Source organism: Uloborus diversus, chromosome 3, assembly GCF_026930045.1.
Source record: "Uloborus diversus isolate 005 chromosome 3, Udiv.v.3.1, whole genome shotgun sequence".
NCBI lineage: Eukaryota > Metazoa > Arthropoda > Arachnida > Araneae > Uloboridae > Uloborus > Uloborus diversus.
In genome coordinates, this window is record NC_072733.1 from 148,654,210 (window position 1) to 148,681,209 (window position 27,000).

The following is a 27,000-nucleotide window of genomic DNA, read 5'->3' on the forward strand; positions in this document are numbered from 1 at the left end:
TTTACTCTGTTTGTAGCACCACTGATCTGGTAATACTTTAAATGGGTAGTAGCACATACTATAGTCTATTGCAACCAGGAACATCTTACCTCAGAAGATTAATGCATTTGATAATACCAGCAGTATTTAAAAACGGATACTAATATAGTAATATTTTGTTGTAAGTCCAAAATTATATATGTTGGTTTAAAATTAACTGACCCGTAACCCGTGCGATGCATTCGCGCTCAACAGAAGTATTTAGAAAGGCGTTTTATTTTTTATTTATTTATTTATTTTATTTTATTTATTTATTTATTTATTTATTTATTTATTTATTTATTTATTTATTTATTCATTTATTTATTTTTTGAATAACAGCAAAAATCAATTTGCTTCTTTAATTTCGCCAATAGCGGGGAAAAAATCTGTAAAACGACGTCTTATTTTTGAAGTGTGATGAAGTATAAAAGAAGTTATGGCGTTACTAACAAAAACACCTTTGAAAAATAATATATAAGGTATGATAATTGATTGCCGTGTAAAAGTGAAATATAGTTTTTTATATTAATTCAACACCACAACTGTGGTTTAAAGTCTTACCCCTTATGAGATACGATTATATATTCATGAAAATTCGACTCAGTGTTCAGATGAGGAAATTTAGTCGTTTAATAACTACATTTTCTTTCCCATGTGAGGATGGATCACATGATGTTTGCGTTTTTCGCAGGACGTTCTTACCAACTGAGCGTTTGAGCTTCCATCTCATTATGCAGTACGCTAAAGCGATGCGTAGAAAAATATTGAAATTGATGCCTCTAATACTTAACGATAATTACAGTGTAACCCCGATTTAACGATTGTCAAGTTGACTGGAAAAAGTTATCTTTAAATCAAGGATATATTTAAAACGAAGAGCATAGACATTCAATGCAGTCAAATCTGGACCAGTGAAGTGTCTTATTAAATTGAGGAAATCGTTAAATCGGGTATCGTTAAATCGAAGTTATACTACCATGTAAAAATTAATGTCTTCATTACTGATTTTAACAACAACAATGCTGTACGTCAGAATCCATGCAATGACTTCAGAATCAATATTTATGGAAATTAGGATCCGAATTCTGCTGAAAAAAAATTGATCACTCAAACGTTATTTTTTGGTGCATGAAGATCGTAATTCACGACCTTCACATTATTACCACTCTTTAACCAACTGACCAAAGTATCTCAATTTAAGGACGCTATTCATTAAAGCCATGCGTAGTAAATATTAGAATTGTCTGTTTATTTTTCACCGAAAGTGGTGAAATAAAATTTCTGAATTAATGCCATGCTTATGACGATTAATAAAGTATTGAAAGAGTTATGACCTTTTAACTCAAAATATCTTTGCGAACTAGCATATATGATCATAGCCTTGTCATTAACATATAAACTATTAATAGGGACCCAGTAATATTCACCGCAGTATTTGTTTATTTAATATCTAGCTTGTTTTTATTGAAATAACTCATTTTATTTACTCATTCAATCATTCTTTAAAACACTTTACGCATTCATTTAATAATTTATTTATTAACATTCCTTCCTTTAATAATTAACTTTGTTATTTATTCACAAACTATTTTATTCATTTATTTATTTATTTCTCTCAATTATTTCTTTGTTTACTTTGTTCCTGTTCATTTCGCTTCAAATAATGAGTTTTTTTAACTCATTATTTAAAAAAAAAAAACTTTTAATATTCAAATAGAAACTGTTTCATTAGATTTTTTTTCATTTTTCACTCTACCACATAAAAAGAAAAGCGAAAATGTTTCCTTTTTTATAAGTACAAATTTACAATCAAAAAGCAAAAAAAAAAAATTCCAATGCAAGTTTTATGATTAAACATATTCTTCTTTTTTTATACGCTTCAATTTTCAAAACAAATTTTCAATTTGTTCTCTTCTAAACTATGTATCTTAACTATTTCACTTTGCCACGCATTCCGTAACTTACTGTAGTAAGGACAACCCACTCTGACTTTCAGTAAAACATATTTCTTGAAAAACACAAATTATAAAGATTGAATAAAAAATGTTTTAAACGCAATTTCTTTTGATAAGCTAATTTGAATAAAAGTTAGCTAATCATATCTTGTGTACCCCATGTGCAAAATTTCCAACTGCCCTAAGGTGCATATTCAAACTGGGCATTTTCAAAATGGAATGCTGTTAGACTGACTTAACACTGGAAAACTACAATACATCAGTTTTAAATTATCCTTTAATTCCAACATTTTTTTACAGAAATTACACCGCATAACGTATAAAACTGTTACATAAAAGTTAGTAGTTGTGTTTTCCAAGTAAATATCGTCATCAATTATTGCCGGCTTCACAACGGAATAAAAATATACTAGTCGACCCGTGCAGAACTCCGCACTGTACTTCGAATCGTTTCATAAGGCATTTCGCTCTTTAAAAATTTCAAAGAAAGAATATTATGAAGAAAAACCGAAAAAAGTAAACGGAAAAAAGTAAGCGCACAAGAGAAGGCATGTTATTTGAAGACATTAGTAACAAAACCTCGTTAAATACAACGTTGTGATAATTTGATCATCGCTCCCCTTTTGATTGTACGTATTTTCAATGCAAATATAAATATCATTAAAAGTGTGGCTAAGTGACACGTGAAAATCAGTAATTTTGCATGTGAAAAACCAGGTTGTGGCAAATACAGTCCTGCCCATGTGAGCATCTAACGCAAAAAAAAAAAAAAAAAAACATTAAGGAGATATTTAGTAGCACGGACTCGAACTGGCGCCATTCTGATTAATAGTACGACGCTCCAACAAACCTAGCAACTGTGTCTTCCTTTTCGAATGCTATTCATTAAATGAATGCGTAATAAAACACAGTAAAAAGGTTTTTCGCCGAAAAAAATATAATAAGATCATGCGTCTATGTTTTGTCATTAGCCAGCATGATACGATTTAAAATTATTCGTAAAACATGGAATTTGATTAAAGAATGAGGAAGATCTCACACGTAGCGATTGAAACAAACATTCTAGAGAAGTAATAAATTCGGTTGAAAAAATAAGTGTTTTTATTTTTGAATATTCAACAATTTCCCATAGCAGGCTTCTTTAACCTGTACGACTTAAAAGCCCGCACTTGTTTTTCTTTTAATCGAACATTTAAAATTCAAAACCAAATCCAGTTGAACTGAGTCCGTTTTTTAAGTGTAATTTTTCGAACGTAGACAAAATGGTTTTTTTTCAGCCGAAAGCAGAAGAGTAGAGAATGATTTCTTACTAATAAAGTTGATAATAATTTTAATGTTTTATATCGTATTCGAATAAATAATAAAAGATTTACTGGTTGAAACTCGTAGTTTTATTTTGGCATAGTATTTTTTCATTTGTACAAAAGTTCGAACACTGCTATTAGAAAAATCTGCATTTCAGCATGAACTACACATTTCAGCTTTAGCCCTGGCTAATGGGCGGTAATTTACTGAATACATTTCAGCATACAATGAAAATATTTTTCTGCACAAAAAGGATTCCCTTGAGGTATATCTAATACTTTTTTCTATGCTAACATTATGTTCAGTGGTCTGGACGGAGTTAAAGCTTAAAAAAAAGGGAAGAACACCCTTCGATTAGCAGTCAACTTATCTGAATAATAACTGCAGCCTCCATAAAGGAGTCGAAACACCAAATAGCATTCCCACTGCAGTTATTTTATTACATGTGTTATCTGTTGTATGTTATCAGTACATGTAATGCGTAATATTACTGTAAATTTGCTATTATGTCGGACAGCCCGAACTGGCCGGAAGTTCAAACAGTTTATAGCCGAACGCTCTACCGAAAAAAAAAAATCCACAGGTAGTTTTAAATTTTTTTCTTGCCGAGAAGTGTTTTTATTTTTAAAAATTTTTACAATTTGTTATCGCAGGCTGTTTGAACCGTTATGACTTAGATGGCAGCACGTGTTCATCATTTAACAGCACGGTTAAAATACAAAATAATTTGAACTAAGTTCTTTTTTAAGCGTAGCTTTTCAAATGTAGTAAAAATGTGATACGCTATTTGTTTTTTTGCAAAAAGAAGAAAAATATATATATTACCCTTTAAATTGAGGTAGTATTTTTTTTATTTGTACAAAGAGTCAAAAACTCATTAGAAGAATCTATACTTCAACATACGATTTATTATATTTTACTGAACAAAAAACAATTCCAATGTAGTCTGAAATCTTAAACCTGATACTATTATATTTTCGCTTACATTATACTTTAATTTCCTTCCCGGAGCCAAAGCTTTAAAAAAAAAACTTACAATTGAGTATCAATTTAGCTCCGTGTTGCATCAAGTTTTCATTACAGCTAGGAGCGTTTCTATCTCATGTATTCCCTCATGTTTGTTATTCATTGTTCATGTACTGCGCGATATTTTCCTAATTTTTTGATGCAGATTGTCCGGACGTGGGCCCGAACGCGCATTCTCCTGGTTACCAGTCGAACGCTCTGCCGATCAAGCTATTCAGCTCTGTCGGTAACAGTGCAAGTTAAAGTTATAAATTTAACCAAAAACCTCATTCTGGTTCTTTAAAACAGGTTTTTTTTGACCCGAAAAAACAATTTTTAGACCGTGGGTCTATTTTTCGTAGGTAGCCTGCACGATAAGCTTCAAAATAATGTGTAAATCAAAGAAATCGATCAAGAATTGAGGAAAATCTCGCGTAGAAACCAAAAACAGGCTACAGAAATAATATATAAGGATCTTAAAGTCAAATCTTACTGCCATGTATCTAAATCTTTAAAAGCAGAGATTTCATTGAAAATCCAGGGGGGGGGAGCTCTCCCCAGGTGTATCCAGTCCCAAGGCGAGCCACTCTTTCCCTTGGAAAGGATTTTATTTTCTTAATGCTTTAACTGAATTGTGCTGTCGAACTTTTTTTCCTGTGAAATAAAACGATCTAGCTAAGTTAAAGTAAAACAATTTTGTTGAATATTATTTTCACATGGCTCGAGGTTCCTGTTTTATGTTGTGTTTTAAACATAAAACGGTAAATATAATATCGATGGCTTAGACTGTAAACCAGCTAGCTTTTGCAAAATAGTTTTTCATAACTAATTTATTATTTTAATCTGCATTCGTAGAGTAACTTCAAAAAATGCCCATAGATAGAGAAATTCGTTTTATTAAAACCCGCTTACTACAAATTGTATTAAAAACTCTATTGTGTGCTACATGCCTTCTTAAATGTTGCATATCTTGGAGTTGCTGTCTGAGCCATTGATATGTTGCATATGCTGTCATTCTAACATATTTATATTGCTTTCAAGAAAATTTTATCTATCATTGAGTTAGTTGAATAACTGTCTAAACTTTTGATATGCTCATTGGTTCTTTGGTTACTGAAGCTATAAAAAAATTAATTATTTGATTAAATAAGGAATCAAATAGCTATTTACACATCTAAGCGGCTCCACAAGGGGCCCTGTAGGATTTAATATTTGAAAGGAGCTACAAAAAAGTGTCTACTTTCAAATATTAAATCCTACAGGGCAATTATTCAGTCGAAAGTTTGGATGGAGACGTAAAAAGTAAGATTTATATAAATTGGTTATCTGCAGTAAAAAAAGTACATTCAGGCGTGAAAACAGATACTAATGCGCAAATTGCAGTAATTTGTCATAACCAACTCTTAAAATAACTTCAGAAATTTTTTTAACCAAAACATGGGCTTTTGGAATAGAGAAGGGTCATAAATCCTAACAGTTAAAACATGCCGTACAAGAATGCGAATTTAATTTGATATTGGGCCCAAAAGACGATTTATCGCCAACTTGTTGAAATAGCGATCATTATCACAGTCCGACTGTTCTAAACACGATTAAAGTCCAGCTATTCCTTTGTGAGAGCTTTTAAAAATCAATTTCTTTTACTTTCAAAAATCTTTTTAGAAACGAGACTTTTCCTCCTATTCATCTTTTTTTTTTTTTGTGATCAATTATACTTTTTTTTTTTCTTTTTTTTTCCGTTTTTTGACCATAAAATATATACAAACATGCTAAAAGTCATCAGTTTGTCTTTTTAGGTTATTGTGCAGTTTAACAATCACTAAGTAAATCTTTTTAAATAAAAATATGACATTATTCAATTTAATTATTATGAAGTAAAAATCATTTATTTCTGAAATAAAACTCAATGTTTGGAAATATTTCCAAATTCATATTTTTACAAGAAGTTTACTTCCCTCTGTTTTTCATTTAGCTGTCATGATGAAAGACTAAGTTGAAAAATAGTAAGATACAGTGATCCTGTGCATAAATAATGTTTGTCAAATTTTTTAAGGATATATATTTTAAAATCCAGAAATACATTAAATACAACGCTTTATAGTTTGTAAATTTTCTATAATGGTTTAAATAATTTGAAAATTTTTAATTTTGTTTTTTTTTCTTGAAAGTGTGAATTAAAATAGAAAACTAGATGCGCAATTGAGAGAGAGAGCACCTTTCTTCAGTAATGATCTTGTGCAAAAAATAAAAGTATTGGAAATTAGTTATTTTTCATTACAAAAAATGAGCCATTTACTAGTAGTTTTAAAATCAACTTAATCATTTTCTTTTTGTAATTTTAACTTTTGGCTATGTACAACTTCCTTTTTATTTCCCTTTCCAAGTTAAAAGCATTTTCTAATCATTTACGAAAAAGCAATTTCGATTGAGAAAGTTTTAAAATAAATCTGCTTTTTTTTTCATTTAACATTCGAACTCTAATTAATTTCAGTTTTTAACTTCATGCCATGTATTAGCGCGCAAAATTCAAAATTTGCATTTTGTAAGCAATTTATTGTAAGGATGTTGCTGTTACCCTTGCGTTTTCATAGTGGCCGGGGCAGTTCGGAAGAAATATGGATCAAGCTCATTTTGAAATACAACCAGTTTTTTTTTTTTTTTTTGCAATATTCGATTGAGAGAGATTCGTTTCAAGTCCTTTTCATCGCGATGGTATCGATCGAGAAGTATCAATTACTAAATAAAGAACTTTTGAATATTTGTGAATTTCGCTGGTTTTGATACATAACGATTCAAGTATCTAATGAGAAAAAAACCAGTTTTAATCCTGGTACGAATTTATTTTTAAAAAATCTTGGGTTTGAAATGGAATTAATACGCTGATATTTAATTTTGCTATAATTTAAATGACAAAACATTCTCGACATCCGCTATTTAAAAAAAATCAAGTGCACGACACAACGCAGTAGTCAAGTATATTCCCAAGGGTAATTATATTCACTCTCTCTTCCAGTGGTCGTAATATACTGCTTGAATTACTTAAACTAAGGCTGAACTGCCTCCATGGCCCTACTCAACCGGTAAACCACACCTGTGATAGGTACGGGAGACCCTTTGGTGTAATGTAATTTAATGTAATATGCTATTGACTAAATAAAATCTGGTTTACGGTAGTGCTTAGGATCTTGAAAAAAGAAGCTTACCAAACTGTGCCAATTTCACAGGGGAACAGACTTTTGGCACACTGGTATTCGAAGCTGATTTCGTATGAATTTGGCACCCAGAAGTGAAATATGCCATCAGTTTTTGCACGGGAGCCCAAGTTTCTGAGATATAACATTGAAATATATGTGACATAGGTTTAAGTTTCATCCGTAGATCAAATAAGAAACGAAGCGTGGTATAAATCAGATACAAATAAATCAAGGCTCAATTACCAAGCAGACCAATTATGCTATTCGCCATAGGTTCCCGATTTTTAAGGATTCCAAGAAGACTAAAATTGTAGCAGTATTTTATTTAAGTAAATTAAGGTACTCTCCTTTATTTATTTACCTTTATTTTATGTATACAAGTGTGGGATGTTCTTCCCCCCAACAACAAGTATTAAAATGAGTGAGTCAACACCTCAACACCCCTGAAACCACCACTCCGGGTTCTCTATTAATGCTTACGTTTATAAAGTTTGACTGCAGAAGATCCCGAAAAAGGTTTGTTTAGAGGTCGGCCACTATATTAATCGGGAACTGAAAATATTGTATACAAAGCTCCAACACGTCATACATCACGTGTAGCGCATATATGCAAAACAAGAACTTACAAGTTGACCTTAATTCGTTGAAGTGTTGTTACTAAACTTGCCAGATATTTACCCCATGTAGTAAATTTTCCTGAACGTAACTGGACTGCAGACAGGGCCACGCCAATCCTGATCGGCGCTGTCCTGCAAATGTCTTCAGAGCACCTTACAGTGTTCGGAAAAAATATGGTTAACACCTGGAGTGAGATTTTGTAGGTAAATATAATGTGGGGGAAAATACCTTAGGCATTTAATTTTATTTTAAAAAAAAAAACTATGTACGCATTTTGTGCTTTGTTAAAATGTACACTTAAATTCATTTATTGAAACATAAGTTATTATTTTTAAAAAAATAGCATTGAAAGCAAATTTAAACATATGTATATTGTTGCATGCTGAAGACATCTTATACTAAATAAACTGATTGACATTATGGGCTAATAGTTACGAAACAGTGACGCAACCAGATTTTTTTTGGGGGGGGGGGGCGCACAGTGGCCGATTTGCCCGATTTAGGTGGACAAAGTTATTTAATGAGCCTGCCTTACAGTAAATTTTACGCTGATCACGAAAATACCCTAGTTACTATAGGTCTAATACTATAGGTCTAAAATGCTTCCTTCCCTTGTTTTTCGCCAAAAAACCACTAAAAATCGTGTTTTTTTAGACAAAAACATACTAATTCTGTCCCATTCAGGTTTACAAAGTTATTTAATGAGCCTGCCTTACAGGACATTTTACGCTGATCACGAATATACCCTAGTTCATAGGTCTAAAATGCTTCCTTCCCTCGTTTTTTGCCAAAAAACCCTAAAAATCTTGTTTTTCCCTCAAAATCACTAAAACTAGTGGTTTTTTTTTTCTTTTTTTTTAGCGAATTTTCACAGAAAATTCACTTATTGCGTTTGATCGAGTTTGCAAAAAGGGGTGCACCTGGTCAGCGGACCCACTCAAAATGTTTCAGACCTCAAAGAATCGAATGGTGAATTTTGACGAATGTATATTTGTATATTTTGTATGTATGTATACACGTATATATATGTATGACGTCACTTTGCTGAAGACGCACGGTTGAAACCGAAATATCCAATTTTTGTAAGTCGATTCATTTTGTCAATTTTGTCTGTCAAAACCTCTATATATGTATATATGTATGTATGTATGTATGTATGTACAGCTTTGCGCTCTACAGGTCGCAATTTTGCATTTAAAAATCTGAAAAAAAATTACACGTATTCTTTAGGTAATTGAACAGACTAATTTCGAAGATGGCCATCCTAGGTCCAATAGCGGTGGAGCTAGAGCAAGCTACGAAGACGGGGATGGTCTCAATCGATTCAGCGTAGAAAAATACATGTAACATGATACCCCACATGATGAAGAAATTAGTCCCTACATTCACCCAGAAACGACTTATTTGATAGACAAGGAAAATGGTGAAAATTCGCATATTTAGTTATGCTGCATGACTGACTGTTTTTTTTTATTGCAACATTTTCTCTGATTTATTTGATGTAGTAAAAATAAACAGTTCTCACAAATCTATTTAAAATGAGGAAAATTGAATCAAGAATTAAAAATTTAGATGAAGAAATTTCTTTGAAATAATAATAAAAAAAAGGTCTTACCTAGCGCAAAAAATGCGCAAAAAAAGTTAAGTATGGCTGGAAAGAGAAGGTTTCAGTGGTAATTTTGGTGGCAAAATCATTCTGTTTTTTTCTGGTTTTCGTCGATTCGAGGCAATTGAAGTCGTAGATGTGAAAATTGTTCGCTAAAAACTTGACTGAAAAAATGCGCCGATTTCAAGTAGATGGTTAAAAAAATTAATAAATATTGGAATAGATTCTTCAGAGTCTACATAACCCAAGAAAATTCACCACAAACGTACATTAAACATGGTCTGCCTGGAGATGAGCTTTTATGAGTATAAAATTTTTGTCAAAATCGCCTTTAAAATCGTCGAAAACTCTCATTCACGCGTTCCTCCACGAGTAACGAACGAACTCCGAAACTTTATTGTCATTTTCGTTTCTTCCAGACATGTCAGAAAAAGATCCAACACAAAAAAATCTGAAATTAGAACTTCAATTTTGTCCACCTAAAGCGGGCAAATCGGCAACTGTGGGGCGGTAGGACACTTATTTTTTTATTTTTTTTCCATATGAACTTAGCTTGAATTCTTTATTAGCCTAAACACGCAATTTTTTTCGATATTTAGAGATATAAGGGGGAAAAAAGTTCCTGGAATCTCTCCAATCTTTTCCGAAATTGATGTCTTAAAAACACTATTATTGACCATACTTGTTCTTGTTGCCCTTTGGGAAAGTAATAGGACTTAGAGAGTTTCCGATCGATTAAGCGTCTCCTCCCAATGTTTCGAAATTCAAGTGCTCAAAACGAAGATTTTAAACGTTCATAAGGGTATTAGAGAGAAAGGATCAGAGGTTCTTCCTCTTAAATTTGTTGAAATTGAACATTTAAAAGCTCAATTTTTTCGTCGTTCTTTGGTGATATAACCCCTCCACGAACATTTTTTGAAATTAAAGACTTAAAAACGCAATTATATTGACCATTTTCAAGTGACTTTACGGTTTCCGCAATTTTTTTAAAATGCTCGTAGAAACTCCATAAACGCAATCTAACGATCAAACGGCACTGCCTTGAGGGTCCCTTATCTGGATGAAACTCTGGATTTAGAGTAATTCTCACTAGATATGAGCCCAGGTAAAGCGGTTTGACTGCATAAGTCCTAGTTCGGCCGAAAAGGGGGGGTCCAAAGTTTCGGCGTCTAGGGGGGTCTATTTTAGCTCCAGAATGCAATGGTTTTTCCTTTGAAATTAACCCTTTTTTACTCTTTTCTTGAAACTACATGGCTTTATCATCCAACAGTATGCATTCACAGTATAGAATAAATTCCACCGCCCCTACGTTGTTTAAACAATAAACGCGACAGGTGATAGGAAAGTAAATATTGTGCCAATATTTCAAATTCCAAAGAAAAAGCTATTGCAGTTCCGGGGCCAAACCAGCAAAGTTAGACCCTCTCTGCAGTCGAACTAAAGTCTATGTACACAACCTATTTTACCTGGACTCATATCTACGTAGTACGAATTGAACTAAATCAAGAAATTTATCCAAATTCATGACTCTCAAGTTTTTTGCCGTTTGAACTACACTGATTTGCAGCACTCCAGAATTGCAATGGCATCTTTATTGGAATTTGAAGGTTTGGGACAATATCTACACTCCGACGACATTCGACGTCTCTTGTCAGTACAACGAGGGGGTGAGAGACATTGTGAATGCACTTAGTTGACTCATACGGCAATGCAAATCAAGAAAAGGGTAAAGAAAGTTTAATTTCAAAAGAAAAACCATTGCTTTTCTGAACTCAAACTGCAACTTTGGACCCTCGTTGCAGCCGAACTAGGGCCTAAGCAGTCCAACCACTTTACCTAGGTTCATACAGAGATGGGCAGATTCGTATTCGTGAATCCGAATCCGAATTTGATTCACAGCACCTTAACGTGTCAATCCGAATACGAATACATTCGTATTCACAAGTGTGAATCCGAATACGAAATTCGGATTCATACCTATGAATCCGAATTTATTCAGATTCAGACCTATGAATCCAAATCATTTCTGATTTACATCTGTGAATACGAATCCATTTGGATTCACAATTGGATTCACTGAAAAATTCAATTCAAAAGCCGAATATAAATAAATAAATGTCTGTCTGTACCTCGCTACAGGTCGAGTTTTCGGTGTTAGTGAATTTCTGAAGAAAAGTGACGATATTATTATCGGTCCAAAAATTTTAAAAGTGGAATTTTACCAAAGTCATGTAAATTGAAACTTGATTTGTTTATATAATTTTATCACAGATAATTTATCTCAATTTTACAACTTTAAAATATAATGAATATACAGTGATTGATGTTACAAAGGACCAAATTTGATTTTAAAAAATTGTTGATGTTACAGATACTTGTACCGTTGAAAAAGCAGATTCTCTCTGAAACGTTTCGTTTAAAAAAAAAAGAACAAATATATTATAATGGAAGAAAACGGATTTTTATTCAATAATACAAACATACATTTCAACACTCCATCTCCGGAAGGAAGCATCGATCACAAACTGTATAGTTCTACTAACCAAATTTCTCACGTAAAAACAGAAAATGCATAAAAGAAATCTAGGTTGTTTTTTGTATTTCCCATTTATTTTCAACTATCGCAACCGTTGACTACTGCGAAAACGTTCTTGTTTGTACCTAAGAGTTCTATAATAGGGTAGAGGAACGACTGGTATACTGCTTCCATTGGCCGCCATGACCAAGCACGGTTTGAGAGAGATTAGAGTGGCAAGAACGGTAGTTACGTTATGAAACGTAATGAAAATTCAAGCGGCGATAAATATTTTTTACTGTGTCAAATTGCTGAGATTTTTCCTCAAATGCACTTTCAAATGGAAATAACGATGGAATCTGCTGGGAATTTTTTGTCAAATAATTTGAGGTTAAACTGTATAAAAAGTTTTAATGAATGATGTGTAAAAACATAATGCACTGACAGAATACAGTGATTTTCAACAGATAAATCGGGAAATTTTTAATCAGTACTCAAGAACAGCAAAAAACTCTACATATTTTATTAAACAGATTATAAAATAGTGTTTAAGTTGTTGGATCTTACTTCATAACAGGGTTGATAAAAATCAGGATTTTTAAAAATACATATATAAAAACTCGGATTTTTTTTATTTAAATCGGATTTTTCTGATTTAAACAGAATATTTGAAATTTAAATTTATTTAAATATAGTATTTGATACTAACAAGTTAAAATGCTCAGATGTTAAATTAGATAACTCTTTTCCTATATATGGTTAAAAATTCATAAAATCAAAGTTTGAGTAATTCAGAAATCAGTAAAAAATAATTACACATCTGAGCTTGATAAAATCTTGCTACAATATAAAGTCCCATATCCATATGGGTGTATTTCCCAGAAATTTTTTAACAATTAAAATAAATAACACCTTTCTTTTTTCTAAGGAAAAAGAAGGAAATAATATGGAAGTACATAAACTGAGAAAGAATAAAAATAGCGTAGAACATTGAATTATTTTCCTTTTGTTTTGGAAAAATAACACCTGAAATAAAATGCACGAAGAAAAAAAGGAAACCATATGCTTCTTGTATTTTAAATATTTTAATGAAACTCATCAAGGACTGAAAAGAAGACTGTTTTTTAGAATTCTTAACTTATAAAACGCATGCATATTTTTTTCTCACTGTTTTGACTTACTGTAAGTTGAGGAGGATTGTATGTTCATTTTTTTAGTGAATAAGTAAATAGCTTAACTAGGGTGGTTCAAAAATACATGTAAAAAAAGTTTCTAATAGATAACAGGACACCCCTCAATATTTTTAGACTTGTGGATAGTAATATACCGGAAGAATTTTGACTTCTTATTTTAAACTGAAAGAGAATGCTCAACTCCCTCCCTCAAACATCGTAAGTATGGGGAGGGGCGTTAAAAATTACATTGAACTCAAATAACAATGCTACATATTATAATATACAAAAGTAATATGCATATACATTGCAGAAAAAAATTATTTACAAAAACACAGCTGGGGAAATTAAATGTTTCGAAATTTGTGACATTTTCCATGCTACGACTAATGTTAAATTGAGCACCCTCTTAAAATTTAAGTAAGAAACTAAAACTTTAACAGCATAATACTATTAGTAAGTCTGAAAAAAAAAAAATAGGGTGTGTCCTGGACTCTAGCTAAAAAAAGTTTTTTTGAACCACTCTAAGCTTAACTCTTAATGGACTCCAATTTAATTTATTATTTTTAATTTCATTGAAAGGTAATCTCGTTTCATATATATATATACTTTGCAAGTTTTTTCTTTTTTAATGTTAATTGCTACTATGATTTTTTTAAATATTTTTCTTCAGTTTCAGTTACATTTATTTAAGGGGAGTCAGTACCCCCTATACCGTCAATGTTAATTTGCACAGGTTCATGTACCTTTTTCTGAAAATCTATTAAAGATACAAGTATGAATTTTTTTCTGTACTTCAAGTAGACTCTGTTCTCTATACTGAAGTAAAATTTTACAGAAAGAAAGATTAGTTTTTTTGTAAAAAATTCTAACGTATAAGTCACTGTATTTGTTTCAAAAAATGCCATTTTGCAACACAATATCAGCTCTATAAAAAAATATTTTTCGAATATGAGAAAAAGTTTACTTCAGTATATGCAGTTAGGTGTATGGAATAGGTGGTAAAAATTTCAAAGCCTATAACACAATTTAGTTTCTGAGAAAAAGGAACATTTAGTTTAAAAAATACCATTTCGAGATATTGCAATTTAAAGGGGAAAATCATACCTCATCAAAATAGGTTTTACATTTTTTAAAGCTTATTTTAACTTACTTCTAAAATGAGCACGCTCAAGATGTTTGTTTCATTAAAAAGGTATTGAAATGGAGTTTCAAAATATATAAAAATTAAAAAAATCAAATTTTTGAAAGTATTTAGGGTACTGACTCCCCTTAATAACAATATGAAATTTTGTGTTTCTTTTAGTAAGATTACTTATTATTCCGAGGACAATCCTTTGAATTCGGAATGCGAACCTTTTCAGAAATTGCGATTTTCGCTTACATCAGCACTAAGTGGTGATTTTTTCAAACCGGTGAGTGATAATACCGATGCTATTTCCCTAGCGAGAACCTCTCATAAATCTATTCGAGCTTTATGTTTAAAATGTGATGCGAATGCTCCCTCAAAAACTAAAGAAGTTCAGGTGAACATTTGAATACTTCGAATTTAATACGCCATTTACAGCGATACCACTTCACTGATACTGTGGAAGAATTCAAAGCTAGTTTTATATCTGCTAGAGAAGAATTCGTTATCACGAACCTCCTAAGGAGGTCCCTAACTTGGGAGAATGAACATTTTTTTGTTTTATTTTTAAAGGGACAAATCTACACACTTATACCTTGTCTTGAAGGGACGTAATAAGGCACATCGAAATCAGAATACTTCGTTTGAATCCAAAACGTATGATTAATATGCTACTAGAGGTAAAAGTTCAAAACTGTCCCAAGTATGGGCACTTGACTGTACGAAAAATTAGCGAAAATTTTTAGTGTTCATGACCCTAAAATCATGATTTTTAACTTTTTATGGACTTCTAAAACCTGGGTCCAGTAGTATTCGACTTGGGACTCCAAATAGTAGGAGGTTCATTTTCGGGTCAATTTATTAGTTTGACGCCAAAAAATATACATCCAAAAACTCGCTAACACCCAAAACTCGAACTGTAGCGAGGTACAAAGAAACATTTATTTATTCATATCGGCCTTTTAAATTGAATATTTCAGTGAATCCAAGTGTGAATCCAAAAGGATTCGTATTCATAGATGTGAATCAGAAATGATTTGGATTCATAGATCTGAATCCGAATAGATTCGGATTCGGATTCATACTTATGAATCCGAATTTCGTATTCGGATTCACACTAGCAAACATGAATCTATTCGGATTCACACTTGTGAATACGAATGTATTCGTATTCGGATTAACACGTTAAGGTGCTGTGAATCTAATTCGGATTCGGATTTACGAATACGAATCTGCCCATCTCTGGAATCATATCTAGTGCGAACTGACCTAAATCCAGAATTTCGTCCGGATCTGTGACACTCACGGTCGTGCCGTTTGGTAGTAAGACTATCTCCAATGTTTTTAGAGCACGAGGTGTTTGGTGGCTTTCCTCAAATTGAGGACGATCTGTAATGTTTTTTTTTGGGGGGGGGGCTTACAGGGGTAGGCATTTTAACAATATTTTCATCTCGATATGGAATTAAAAGGGTAAAAACAGGGGGAGGGATGAAAGAAAAGAGAGGTTGTTGGGGCGTAGTTAGCTGACAAAAATTTGCAATATGGAAATTTTGAATTCAAAAATTTATTTTTAAAAGAAGTAAGATTTTCCCCCGACATTTCATAAGTTAAAGTGTGACTAAAAATGAAATGTTTCTATATTTTACTATTTAAGAAATTAAGAATATCATAAAAGATTTCACGAGGAAAATACAGGAAGTTAAAATCTTCATTAATTGACTAATACTACTTACGAACATTTTTCATATGCTTTTAAATCACTTTCGAATATTCCTTTGGTTTCAGTGCGAGGCGCATCCCAACCCTTTATTGACACTACGGACGTTTTTACATCTTAAACCGTTAAAGTAAAAATTATGAACTATTCATTCATACCAAAATGCAGCTCAATGTTGGTATTACTCACTAACATTTCTTATTTAAAAAAAAATAATCTAATTTGAAGAATGCATTTAAGATATAATTCAACGAATGAGAAATTTTCCTCTGGTTTTCCGTATGTACCCGAAAATTGGAACAAGGCAAATATTTAATTTTGGAGTACCGTGTACATTTTTACTTTATATCTCAAAGTTATTTCGACTTCAGCAACCAAAATGTGGAATAGCAAATTTGTGCCGCGCCCCCTCATTAGCTCACCTAGAGACACCACCGATAAAGCATTCACAACTGCACATGAGGAAGAAAAATGCTAATTTACGCATTAGTTATCGTCAAGTGTTTTCAATGAAAAAGCTTGCGCTCTAGAATAGCATGTTTTGACACAACAAGGCAATCAAGGCAATAATTTTTCCTTTAAGACAGGCACGAAACAGATTGCTTGTTTCAATGAGCAGTCATCGTCGTCATTTATACAATGAAAAGTTCAATTTTATTTTTTCTGTTGGAGATTTTTTCCCCTATTCGGGACATTTTTGATCGGTAGAGCTCGACGCCTTTTTGACTCTAGCGCCGTAGTGCGCCGCACGACCTTGCATATAGGGACGGCGCGGCCCTTACTGCAGACTGATAATAGGGCAAATATGCTAGAAGCAATCCTTGTTTCAGATGCCTATACTTGTTTTATAACTGCGCAAAATGGAGTTAAAACTGCATATTTTGGGTACACCAGCAGCCCTTATCTGAAAAAGTAGAGCTTCTAGAGAAAAACCAATTAAATATTTCAATTTACAGCCCCAAATATATCTAAAAACCGTTCTCAAACTCTTGGCACCAAAAAGAATTTTTTTGTTCCCCTGTGTTATACAACACATGAAAATGAAAGGTACTTGCTCCGCTTTTAAAAGTGATATTTTTCCTATCGGGAAACAAATCACTGAGGAATGATTTATGCCGCAAATAAATCCTAAAAGTAAAATAAAAGGGCCTGTCACATCAATAGCTTCAACTTTTGTATTTTATTCCACGTCTCTCAAACGTATTATATGTCTTAATTGATTACAAGACGCAGTTAATTACGAAACGTCAGCTAAGTTTTAAACATCTTCTGAGTGATGTTCTAATTAAGATAGTTAAAATCAGCCAGGTAATTGTAAGGCTTCTTAATCTTGAGAAAGTCTTAAGTGCTCTCAAACAATGCTTAAATATAAGCTTTAATGAATTTACAGTTGTTCAAACAGTGAATTCAGCTTTTTAACACAATAAATCTCATTGATGTTATACATATTACAAACGCTTATACTGCATGACTGAACAGTGATTTCTATTTACGAAGTAAAAAACGCTTTTAGTCGAAATTGTCGTTTTTTATGTCCATGTAGACTTGCATATATAATCAGAAAATACCGTGGTGCGCAACCAAATACTAAAGCAACAAATCTTACCTCTATACATTAAAACTAGTTGAAACTCTTTCGGAAAGGCAAATTTAATCACTCTTCCTCCCATACTTCATCACGTAAATATATATTACTAAAAAAAGCAAAATAATCTACACCCATCACTATCTTATTTTGTTTAATGGAGGTATAATGATAAAGGCATTTATTTATTCGCAATTAAACTAGTACACGATTTTTACACTTATTCAAAATTTTAAGAGTAACAATTACAATAATTAATAACAATTCAATCCACATTCATGTTAAGCGATAAGTTCCTAATTCCGTGCACCAATAGTGCAGACTTCAATAAAAATGCTGTTACTATACATAGGGAAAAATAATGATTATAACAATAATAATAAGCCGCTAATTAATCCCTTTCATTACCTGCATTATCGATAAATTTTAACAAGAGACATAATGTAAGCTTGAATAAAAATTTAATTAAATGTAGGAAAACTTATTTTAAATACATGATGCAAGACAAATTTCAAATGAATAATTTACTAAGCAGAAATTGCTAGTTAAAAACATAGTAGCACCAGATGGCATTTGTGTTACATTTTAGTTGAAAGGATTTGAGTAAGAAAATAATGAGAATTTCTTCACAATGCAAATCTTTAGTAGAAACGAGGATGGGTCAATTTACATAAATACATATTTTATCTTTCTTACATATCATTTTTCTGCATGTTGCTCAAAATGCTATTCATCATGTAATACTTCATATAATTGCGATTCTCATATCATCCCCTGCGACTAAGAATAATATATTACCGTTTTAATTCATCGTTAATGATGCACCAAAATACTGAAGGCCAATTTTTAGGATTTTAAAACCTTTCATAAAAAATCGGATAGTTCATGAATATCATCGAAAAAAAATTTCTAAGCGACTGCAATAAAACTCTTTAGTTTTAAAGTAGGCAAGAAAAAGGAGCGTTATTTATTTGCGGCTTTAAAGTTATAGTCTCGCATAAAATAGTTTCTTTCATTTTATACACTGAGAAACCGCTAATAGAGTCTATTTTATCTGGATGGAAACTGTAAAAATGGGGGGGGGGGATGAAACCAAAGGTTCTACTAATGTTTGAGATATTTCTTGCCTTCAAAAAGACGTAAAAGTTTCTGCGTTCACAAAGTGAAGAAATCTTCTGACTTGAAAGACTTTTGACTTTGTTTCAAATTTTATGTCAAAGTAATTTGATTGTTTAAATCGAAGACATGAAGATGAGTATTATAAGTTTATATCAGTTCGTGCTTCTTACAGTAGATTTGGGCTCGCTGAAGTGATGTTTCAAAAGTTGTTGAAATGAGTCTTATATACGGCGACCTGGAATTATCAACTTGTCTTGCTTACCTTTTTCCCTCCCACACACAAAACGGGAAAGGTTATTCATTAGTTTTAAAATATTGGAGTTTGTTTTAAGGTTTAAAAAAAAAAAACGGATGTCGTATTTCTTGTAAGTTCAACCACTTTGTAGCTGAAAAAAAGGAAATTAACTTAATGGACTAATGTACTTTAATACAATGTAAGCGAAATAACTTATTGCATTGGATGCAACTGACTTAAACTGTTATTAGATCCTGAGTGACTGATAAAATCCAAATGCTGACGTTTTGCTCATGCGCACCATTTCTTTTTTCAATCAACATATCCCCTCTGCACATTATGTGAAAATCATCAGCAACAAAAACTCCATCTCCTAGTTTAAGGGGTTGCTCGATGCTTTCAAAATTTATTTTTTCCATTCATTGCATAGGAGTGAAGACAGGACTTTTTTTTTTTGGTTCCAAAAGGCTTAATTTGTGCCCAATAAAAATCGGTAATCATGCCGGTTTGAACCCTTGGAGGTACCAAAACAAATTTTCGGAGCGGGGACTCCTCCGTGTGTGTGTGTGATATTTCTGTATGATCCTCGCTCTTAATGTTGCTAAAAATATAGCCGAAAGAACTTCAATTTCGAGCAGTTTCCCATGGAAAGCCCCATGCCACAATGTGTGCTCGACTGTGAGACAAATGACATCTCCCCTCCCCCTTCTTATGTGTGTGTGTGTGTGTGTCTGTGCAATTGTAGATCCGAAAATTTTTCGACACTGTAGTCCTAAAAACACAATTATAGGACACTTTTGAAGTAGCGCTATTTTGAAAACTGCTGTGTTGAAGTAGTGTGTTTTGCTTCTTGATTACGGATTCTTATAGACTCTTTGTTAATCCACAATCAAGAAGTACAATTAAGAAGCCAAACAAGCTACATACTTAATTATTTTAGACATAGGAAGAAATCGCCTTTTAACCCCAAGATGGCGGACGTGTCGCTACTTAAGCTACTATCTAGAGCTTTAGGTATTACTGCTTAAACACTCTTGCAATACTTTTTAAGAATGGTCATGTATGATAAATCTAGTTCTTTTTTTTAAGTTCAAGTAATCACAAACAAATATTGTCGCATTCTGTTCAAAATACATGGTTTGCCATTTTTATAGCTTCTTTATATGAGACGTAGTGTTCTTCTAGAATGAAAAGTACAATCTTCGAGAGAAATTCGGCCATTTTACGCTTCAGTTAAATGATTAATCAAATGCGTCTAACTAAAATTTCGTTCAGGCATATAAATCCAGCAACCATTTTAATGGAAGTTAATGAAGCTATCTATCATTCTATGATGAGCTTAAAAAGCGCTTTCCTTTCGGTGCTAAAGCGGATTTATTAAAGGAAAAGCAAAGCTTATTTAATCAATAACAAGTATTTGTGTTTCTGAATGCACAAAGACTTCAAATTTAAAAACAAACTTAAATTGTTGAGTCGGTTTACACTAATGAGTAATTTTGCTGTTAATTTTTAAGTGTCATTTCATTTGCGAGTAATCATTCGACGCTCAACAAATAACTCCTCGTTTGTTTTTCCAGTTCTTAACCAAGCCATTCTTAAAAATTAGATGTAAACAAATAAATATAAATGAAATGCCTCAAAAATAGCCTTTTGTCATTGTTTTGACGAATAAATCAATGAAGAGTGTTGAAAATTTAAAATCGTCTCGAAATAAAGTTTTAGTGATGATTTCAAACTATTCAACAACTTCTAAAAAAAGTCACATTTTGGGTCTGTGACAATAGCACTTTTCAAAAATAATCAATAACCCAAGTATATTTATTTCGTTAGAAAATGCTTGTTTTTGCTATAGAGTTATAAACAGTGATCGAAAACATTTGATTATCATGTGTTACTTGCACTGAAAGCTTCTATTTATATCATTGAAGACGAATTACATTTCATTTCACCTCAAAAAAAAAAAAAAAAAATGGTATCAACATTTCTAAAAAATTCCGCGAACATTATAGTAGTTTAGAGTGCACGTAACATGTACTTTTCTAAAAAAATATTGAAAAAAAAATTGAGCTACAGACTTTCACATTTAATATTTATTAATTTCGTACACAATATTTGCTTTTCAGTTATTTTGTACGATACATTAAGATTTCTTCCGTGTATTTGATAAATGTGTTTTATAAATTTACGGTTAATTATTTTACAAAGAAGGTCTTACTGGAACTGTGTTAGTTATGTGTAGACAAAGCCATAAAACCTCTGGTCCTATCATATAAAAAAAAAATCTGATTTGGAAACAATTTCATTTAAATTTGATTTTCCTGGCTTGCTTCGTTAAAATCGCTTTGCTTTCGAAACTTTCATTAACTTGACTTTTCTGCGATGAAAAAATAAATTTCTTTTTCGTGTAATTAAGTCCAACACGTTTCAGTTTGTTAATACATAAAACATTCATTAACGGAAAAGAATTTTATAAATTTCTTCGCAAGCAACTTTTATTTAAAGTATTAGCATATGTTCCAATGTAATTAGAGAAATATGTGTTTTAAAGAAAGCATCGAGTTATTAAATAAACATTTAATACAATTTCAATCTCTTGAGGGCTATGTATTTTTTAAATATTATTTAAATTACGACTCTTATTAAAACATGATAGGTATATTTTAATGTATTAACCAGATTTAATGCTTTTGCTTTCTAAGCGAATATTATTTTACTTATTCAAGAACTGATCTACATGCAGAAATAGCCGAATTGAATATCAAAGCTGAGTCTTTCCATACGAAATGAGCAAAATTCGCAAAAAAGTGGTGGCCGTATGGCAACAGATTTTTATGAAATTTAGTATACAGGTTCCTTTTACGCCTATATAAAAATATCTAATATATTTTTGCTTAAAATTTTTTATTTGAATAGTTACATGCGATTGAAAATCGGTCAAATTGAACAGCATTCTCATCAATGCTAAATTCTTCACTTTTGAAGGATTGTATCTTATTAACTATTTAATGAAAACATAAAAGTTATATGTTGTTGCAATCTATGGAGTAGGGTAATTAATCTGATGTCAGTGAAATTTTCAAAGTTATTATAGTTAACTTTTAACCGAGTTTCAAAAACTGAAAATATTTCAATTTTCCCAAAATTAAGCATTTTGTTTTTTAATCTCAATCTTAAAGAAATACATTAGCTTTGATGAAATTAATACCCAATAATGTGCTATGTATCATAAAAGAAATACCTTACTTCTGAAGTTGTATTTTAACTCCTTTGTCTTGGAAATCAGTTTTAAACTTAGTGACATTTTGTAAAATGATGATTTTCCCCTTTCACATATACACAAAAATTCAATTGAGGGAAAATTCAGACAACTTTAAAATTTTACAAGAATATAGAGCCATGTTTCTACTATTGCTTGTAGAAACTCGAAATTGGTTTTTAATTTCCAAACGTAAAATAAAATTCAGAAAAATAGCATTTCCATTGTGTTTTATGGGTCAACCCATACAGGTTCAACGGATGGGTGCACTCAACCATTTTTATTCTTTTTTGAAAATCATGTCCCTAAGAGCTGGATATGAAAGATGTTTAAAACCACTTTTATTTTTTCTTTCAACTGGACCTTTAATCTTTTTTAGAAGTCCTCAAAAGTGATTTTCGTAGTCAAAAATGTTACTTTTAGACTTTTGCATTTTGGCCAAAATCTATTTGAACTGCATTTATGATAGTTAATTTAACGCTTTGATGTTAAAGTGCATAAATTGATAGTCTTACATGCTGAGTTACGTAGCTGTAATAAGTTAATAATTAAAATAACGGCAACAGGTTAAAGTTCAAGATCAAATGTAAAAATTTTACTCATTTCAAAGGGAGATAACTCGCGTAGGGGACGGAAACACAAAATGAAATACGGCAAAAACTAATCACTGGAACCAGGCTAAAAAGAATATGTAACTGTTGTTGTGTGTTTGTGCACCCTTTATAAATTACAGCCCCTCAAAAATCGGAAAAATGACAAAAATGACATTTTTAGACCAATGTAAACCAAAAGGGGATGGAATTAAAAATAAAATTTCTTCCCAATTGAATATTCCATTCAAGTACTATACATGTTATACATATTGTTTTTTGTATTTGGTTTGTAAAAAAGATACAGGTCTTTGAAATTGAGCAATTTTGCTAGTCAACTCACACACTAAAACAGAAATAAAAAGTGAGAACTTCATTGCGCATCTTCTAAAATTACGTGTATTGTGCCCTATATAATACATTATACTGAAAAAACATATTGTAATTTTCAAAATAATTATTTTAATTTTATAACTTATGAAATATTTGGATATGAATGAGTAGTTTGTACTGTATGGAACCTGTATGTATTGACCGTTATGTGAAATTACGAGAATTAAAAAAACTAGATAAACGACTCAAAGATGCAAAAGCAAGTATATCTAACATTTATCTCAATTTTAAAAAAATGTACATTTTAGCAAGTACTTCATAAACATGCTTTTGAGAAAATGAAACACGAAAGAAATGATTATTTTTTCTAAACTTACAATAAAAAGAAGTAGCTAATGGAATTTTGCCTTAGTTCAAGTTACTCTAGTAACAAAATTACACTGATACCAATGATTAAAATTTAGTAGCATCTAAATGACACTTCAATATGTTACGTAAAAAAAAATGAGTAAATTTAGAGCATTCCCTCATCTTCAAAAAAACATCTGAAATAGAGGAAAAAATGAAATTTTCGATTTTTTAAAGTACTATTTCGTCATCAAGAAATTCATAAACAATTACTAAATTAGAGCAGATAGTTAGTCATAGATAGTTTTTCAACCTGAATCATTTTTACTGTTATTTTTTCATTAAAAGAGCTAGAAGAGTGATTTAAAATCTGAAGTAAATTGGTAAAATATCAATCTTTGTTAATACGAGTATTTCAGATTCAAAAAAAGATCCGAATAAATTTTACTTTGCTCTTTCCCAATAGAGGTTTGTTTATAGAATGCGGAAATATTTATTTTTTAAGTGTACGTTTATAACTTATGGAGTTTTTGAGTCACAAACTGGCAGCAATGAACTCTGAAAATTTAGGCTTAGCGAAAGCATCAACTTCTAATTTCAATAACAAAACAACAAACAGTTTTTAAACTTCCATACTTTGCATTCCCTCATAGATATGCATGGTTTACCTAAATAAAAATTTTCGTTGAAATCTGTGACATGTCAGCCACAGCTGATTTGCTCATTTCGCATGGAATGACCCAGCTACATCTTTTAAAATCTAAAATGACTAAGGACTGCACCCTGTTAACGATAAACTGTCAACCGTAACCTTGAGAGAACGATGAAGGAAATATATTATTTTTTCGAAATTATAAATGGTTCTTTAAAATACGGAATATATTTTCATTGCACATTCCAAAAAAATAAATGCATTAATAAAAACCATCATAAAATGACTGACAAAGAGCTCACCCAGTAATTTTTTTTTTTTTTTTAATTTTGTAAATTTTAATAAAACAAAAAAGCTGCATTTTATGCATTAATTATCAGCTACATTAGAACGAAGAAGAATTTTAATGACTAACCGTTTTAAAATTTTCAACTTTAAGATGTGCAACATGTTAATGTAATACCAAAAAACACGAAGCACTAGCTGGTTCAACTTATGCAGTGGACGGGCACAGTTTACTAACATTGATCATTAAAAATTATATTTTTAATATATCGGTCTTGTGGCAGTTTTTTCCTTCAAAATGTTATTCGTCAAAAGTTATTTAAAGTATTTAAAAAAATCGTAAGGGAAAACTCGGTGGAAAGGATCGAAATTTTACTAATTAGAAACTTACTTTTAAACGCTAATCCCTAAAGATACCCAATATATAACAAATGTAGAAATTTCATCAGCATCCCTTGATATAAAAACAAACCGTTCATTCTTTCTTCTTAATTTAAACAAGCGAGAGTTTCAACAATGCACCTAATTTTGCAATCGAAGCGAAATGCAAACCATCAAAAAAATCTATGTAAACATCGCTCTCCTGACAGTCAATAAAACTTTCATGAACAAAATGCTTATTTTGCATTTGTAAAGGGATTTGCAGGTACAGCAGCTCATGTCTCAGGGGACACTACGTACGTGCCTTTTTTTTTTCCTCTTTTGATCCAGGCCCAAAAGTGCATAGTATTTTCGTAAAAATCATTAAAACTATATAAAAATATAAAAATGAATATAACTTTACTATAAATGCTCAGTTGTATTCAAATTGGAACAAAATTGAAAGAGAAAACTCCAAAGAATCATTTGTTCCACCATACATTACATTAATTAATTACTTAACATTTGTAAGAATATTCATTCAAGTGTGAAAAAAATGTGACTGCAATTTCACATTTTGCTCAAAGCATGATTTAATTGAAATACCACCAGACCATTCTGTTTTTAATGAGTCACTAAGAGGTCAATGCAAAGAATTGTACAATTTGTATGATATTCTACAAAGGACTATGAATTGTTCCAAGTTTGAAATCTGGGAAAGAAATTGTAAAATCTTTGTATCTAGGTTTATGGTAAACACAATAAAAACACATATTTTGCTCCAATAAAAAAGTAAAGCAGTAAACTTCAATGTGTTAAACGTAAACACGTCCAATGAGATCCTACACGTGCTCGATGGAATTCAAATCTAGAGAGGTTGCCGGCCACGAAAGGATATTAACTCCGGTCATGGTCTTATGAGTTCGCATTGCGACATGCAGCTTTGCGTTACCTTGCTGTGATACCGTGTTGGGTGCGGTCTGAAACAAGCGCAGAACAACAGGCTGCACAGCTAGTGGGACGCAGCGGTCCACTGTCAAACTGCCGTAAATATGCACCACGAGCATCCTATGTTCAAACATTGTCACACCAAACCATGATGCCCGGGGTCGGACAGCTGTGACACCGGCAAAATAGGCTGGTTTGAAACGTTCTCTGGGACATCGCCAAACCCGTAGAATCCCGTCATTTGTCTACCGACAGAAACGAGATTCATCTGTGAACAATACCCGACGCCATTCGATGGTCCAGTTACGATGACGCTGACACCACGCCAAAGTCATGTGTGGAGTAGCAGATGATACCCCTGTGGCTGATACTTGCGCAGGTAACTATACCGGACATCTTGGTTTGGGGTGGCATAATGTTTAATCACATGTCGCCACTGATACACATTGACGGTAGTTTTACAGCGGACCGCTACGTTGCCCTACTTCTGGAGATTGTTGTGCTTTTTTTCAGACTGCACATAATGTGATATTAGAGCAAGACAATGCCTTGCATCATGTCGCATGGTAAATTCGTAACAGCCAGACCAGGTTAAACAACCTTCCCTTGCCGGCAGCTTCTACAGGTCTGAATCCCATCGAGCACCTATGCGATCTTATTGGACGTGACATGATCCAATAACCACAGGCAAAAACTGTTGATAATCTGCGCGCAGCAGTGAATGTGACTTGGCGAAGGAAACCTCAAGAAACAATCAATAAACTCATTGATAGCATATTTCATCGGTTTGAAGCTTGATAAACTATCCAATGTGGGCACATTAGTTAATGAATAAATTAGTTAATTTGTAATGCTTTAATCTGTTTTTTAGTTATTTGATTACACATCTTCTCACTATCTCGCATGTAATTTCCGTTACGCCATGCATTCTTTCTTTGTGTTTCACTTTCACTTTTGAGGAGAGTATGTTTTGTAAAACAACATTATTAGGGTTTTAAGTTTTGATACCTGTTGAAATTGTAATACTTGTTTAGTTCGTATATTATTTACTA